A 4,621-nucleotide genomic window follows, 5' to 3' on the forward strand; every position below is an offset into this window, starting at 1 on the left:
CTCTAGCCGGCTTTAGTTGTGTGACCGGCTTACTCCTCTATTTGTTTCATTTCTACGATTTCCAGCGACCCGGAGTCTGGTAGAGACTATATAGTACACGTACTGGGATGATGTAATAAGGAACACCTCTAGTTTGGTCCGTACTTTGTTTACGCTGTAATTTCATGTAGATAATGAAATCAGTAAGAGTGACAACATGCCATTACAGGGGGGACAAATCTGACGACACGAGAATTGCAGGCGACACCGGAATGATGGATTGTCACAAATTATCGATTAATGAATCGATCGATCACATTGATACCTTCAGGGGATCTGTTGAACAATTCAGCAGCGTGGGAAACTTCTTTTCTACTAAAATTGCTCACAGAATTAAACGACTGGGAGTACATACATTAATCCAGAAAATTAAAGATGATGTAATGTAATGTAATGTAAAATGTAGTTCTGTATCCCTTTTTTGTAGCTTGTAGCTGACAATACCAAAGTCACTGTACTTTTTGTCGTGTCAATAAATCTTGCTGTAATAAATACATGTATAGTTTACCCAAAGTCAACTGCTGCTTGTCTATATTTTCAAGAGCACCAGTTTTAAAAAAATTGGAATCATTTATGTAATTCTTATACACTAGAATTGAGAATAAACGATAGGGAACATTTATAATACTTTTGTTATCATACGCAATGTATTGACCCTATTGTTTGAAAAAATACAAGCTGATAAAGTCTTTGCGTCTCTTTGCAACATACCTGGTATTGTCTGAAAGTCAAAAGTCAAAAGGGTGATCAAATCTCACTTAAGGCACGTGTATAATGGACACACCTCTAAACGCCCAAGAAGCGTAACTTAAGATTTTCCACGCCGTGAAAACGCGATAATGTGTCGCTTGAAAAAAAGGCTGCATAACGGGAGGGTAATTTAGGGCTTTTATAAAGCTTTTATCTCAGAAACAGAAAGGTTGGGTTCCTACACGCGCTGAAAAGATGTCCAGTGATCCGAATCATTGGGCGGCTATCAGTGATGATAAGGGGCAGATACATCACATGGTTATCGCAGGGAGGTATGGTAATTGCAGGGATAATTGTATCCGCCTGGGGGCGCGCGGGTGCACCCGGCTGGAACATGCCGCTACGTTTCTGGTTGCTTGGCGATGGTAAGTACGGATAGAGAAAGCACAGTCTTTGTTTTGTTCACAGTTGGTACGGGATTTTGATATGATTAGATTCTTTTAAGGGTCTCCTGTCATCTTGAGTTTGTTGTTGAAATAGTAGAGAAATCGACTAATGATAATAGTGGAGTTTACGCGAGTTCGGCGTTTCTGATCATTTACAAAGTTGACAATGAAAGAGCTAAAGTGGAGTGAAATTAGAGAAAACACACTTTGTTTTCTTAGGGGAAGATTTTGATATAATAAGACTATTTTTTTTGGGGGGGGGTCTGTCATTTTGAGTTTGTTGCTAAAATACTAGTAGTACAGAAATGGACTAATTCAATAGTGGAGTTTAATCAGTTCAGAGTTTCAGATCCTTTTGGATACAAAGTTGACAATGAAAGATTAGGACTAAACATAGAAATGTAAAAAAATAACAAAATGGGTATGTCGATCGTATCATAGTTTTGAAGCACGCAAGCATTCATTGCTGTACAACAATGTTGTTAAGACTTTTCTAACTACACCAGTTTGATCAGTTCGAGAAAAAAAACATACGCCTAAAGACAAAGCAGCAACCGCACGATAAATAATGAACAATAACTTGATGCTATAGAACTCAAATTTCAGCAGCAATATACATGCAACGAATCACATTCGTTTAGAATGCTCGTAACATTTCATCATTAAGCCGTTATGTTTGGAAGGTCTTGTTAAAAGATTTACAACACCTGTTACAAACAAACAAAGAAACAAACAAGCTGAGATTGTCTTCAATCGTCTTTAAGCGACGTTTGTGTCAACCTTTTGCCGAGTGATGCATCTTCTGTCAGTTTTCTGTGATAGATGGCTACTACATAGTCCTCTGGCAAAGTAGCAAAATAAACAAAAACGCAACACTTCAAATTGTCGACTCTCTGACTTCGGGTTACCTACGTAAGACCTACGTCACATTTCCAAACCTGGGCCGGGTCGGGCAGCTTTCGGAAACGAAAAGTATGATATAATAATCATCTGGTGTATAAAAGACACCAAACTACACAAGACGTATGGAGAATGGTCGTGGGAATTATTTGTGCATATTTTTACGTGACTGTACATTTCTATTCTTCGTTTCCCGCACAAACAGCTTGGCGGGGCCCTGGTTTGGAAATGTGACGCTAGCCTAACATATGTATTTATTTTGTTTTCCACAAGTTTAAGACGATTTTTTTTGTTTCTCAGTAGAACAGTGAGGCCCGTCTAGACCTCCTCGCGGGGGGTCCCGTGGAAAGTTTGGTCAAAATCCTGCCTGTCCTCGTCTTTTGGACGACGGAAATCGGAACTTTTTGTGCTGGTTTCGGATTGAATCCGGAATTGACGCCAACGTTTATAGCCTGCACTTGTTCAGTCGTTCCGAATCCGGATTTTCGCCTGGCAATGAAAGTTTGCAATTGGTCGCTGGATCCGGATGTAGCGGATATTATAGAATCTTGTAGTCGTGTTCCGGATTCTGATCCGGAACTGGTTCTAGATCCGGTGGATCCCGGTCTATTCCGGATTGGTACAGATGGAATTGTAGATGTACTTTCTAAAGCTGTTGACGAGGCGTCTACAGGGTTCAGGTAAGGCTCCTCGTACAAGGCGTACTGGACCAGCGAACCCCGGCGGGACACGGAACCGCTCACCGCAGGTCCTACGATAGATCCTCGGCGGGGAGGTGGACCTGGCCCCGTAGGCCCCGCGAGCGACCCTCGGCGAGAGTGTGAACCCAGCCCCGTAGGCCCTACAACAGACCCTCGGCGAGACTGAGGGACGGAGCCTATCATCGACGATGTTACAGAGGGTCTCCTTGAGACCGTGCCGACTAGCGAGGACGACACGGACTGCCGTCGGGACACAAAGCTCGACGACCCCGACTCCTTCACAGAGCTTCTCCGAGACTTTTCGTTGTCGGTCTGGACTCCTGCACTGTCCGACTCCGACTCGCCCGACACCGAGGACAGTGTGGAGAGTCTTCGGCCGCCCTCGCCTCCCACCCCGCGGGACGTGGACCTGTGGAGCCGCTGGAGCCGGCTGAGTAGGGCCGGGGTGATGAGGTATCCCGGGCCGGTGTCGGGCACGTGGGACTCGCCGTGCGGGTCCAGCTGGCCGGCGGCGGGGACTGCCATGCTCCACCGCCGGTTGGGAACCCGGGCGTCCGGTGCCGGCCGAGCCGCGTCCTCGGCAGGCTGGAAGGACGAACGGCGGATCCTCTCGTTCCGGAACCCGTCGTCTAGGAAACGGAGAAGCTGGAGAACGGGAAATATTATCATAGGATTAGCAGAATAAAAGACATAGCTCTTATCTAGCTTATTTATCAATTAGTTGGTTGGTTGGTTGGTTGGTGATTAGTTGGTTGGTCGATTCGTTTGCAAAGAAGTGATTAGATATTGAACGTTTAAGTTTAGCAGAAGTTCCTGACAGAGCCCTATTTTAAATATGGTAGTCAAAACCTAGACACACGTATACGGTATGGAGCTGCTAATATGTTTGTCACACGTTACGTATCATCATCATCATTTGTCATCCTCTGAGGTGCAGCAAATTACACGCATATCTATGACTATACTTATAGATACACCTGGTTTGTTTCAGTCAACCTATAGCTTCTTTGATTCTGCCATTTGCATGAAATACTGAAGAAAGGTGGAAAAATATTATGAACAAAGCAATAAGTCAAACAAACAAACACGGTAACAGGTGTTCCACTTTTGCTGCGTGATGACGTGTATCATCGGGGTAATGGAAATGAGATCATTACAAAAACGCCAAGTTTCCTTCGGGTGAAAATATGGTGTGCAGTCTTGCACGTATACGTGTCTTACACTGTTCAAAGTTCTCAATTGGGCCAAGTTAAACTTCATGAATGCCATGAATGCAAGGCGACATTAAGTTGACTGCAATGCGCAGCTTCTGAATCGTGTCGGGGAAGGGGAATTTCCACGCTTGATAAAAATAGCGTTGTATTGAAGGGCGACATGTGCTGAACGAATTCAAAAGTCAGTAAACAGAGAGTCTGTTTCTGTTCGTGGGTTTTAAAGGAAAACAATACGAAATATGAAGACATTTTGAACAAAACGCTGAAGGACGGTAAATTTTGAGGAGATTCGTAGCGTTTCTTTTTTTTTTTGTCCTGTGGTCAACAGAGGGATAAGTGAACGTACGGACAAATACATGTATGGCCGAATCAATGCAGTGCAAAGACCCTTGCAAAAATACAACCAATGCTAAACAAACCCTACAAATTGTTGAAATTTCATCATTGGTATAGTATTCTGTCCTTTTCATGCTTTTGACATTTTAACTACAGTGTTTTTATTGTAGCATCAACACAATCTACCCTTGATAAGAAGCTTAAGATGACTGAACAACAAAGACTGAAACCATGCAACCCAGTAAATAGTCAGACACATGCCGTACCTTATAGCCGTATTCCATGCTATGTTATG

This window comes from Branchiostoma floridae, unplaced genomic scaffold, assembly GCF_000003815.2.
Source record: "Branchiostoma floridae strain S238N-H82 unplaced genomic scaffold, Bfl_VNyyK Sc7u5tJ_1578, whole genome shotgun sequence".
NCBI lineage: Eukaryota > Metazoa > Chordata > Leptocardii > Amphioxiformes > Branchiostomatidae > Branchiostoma > Branchiostoma floridae.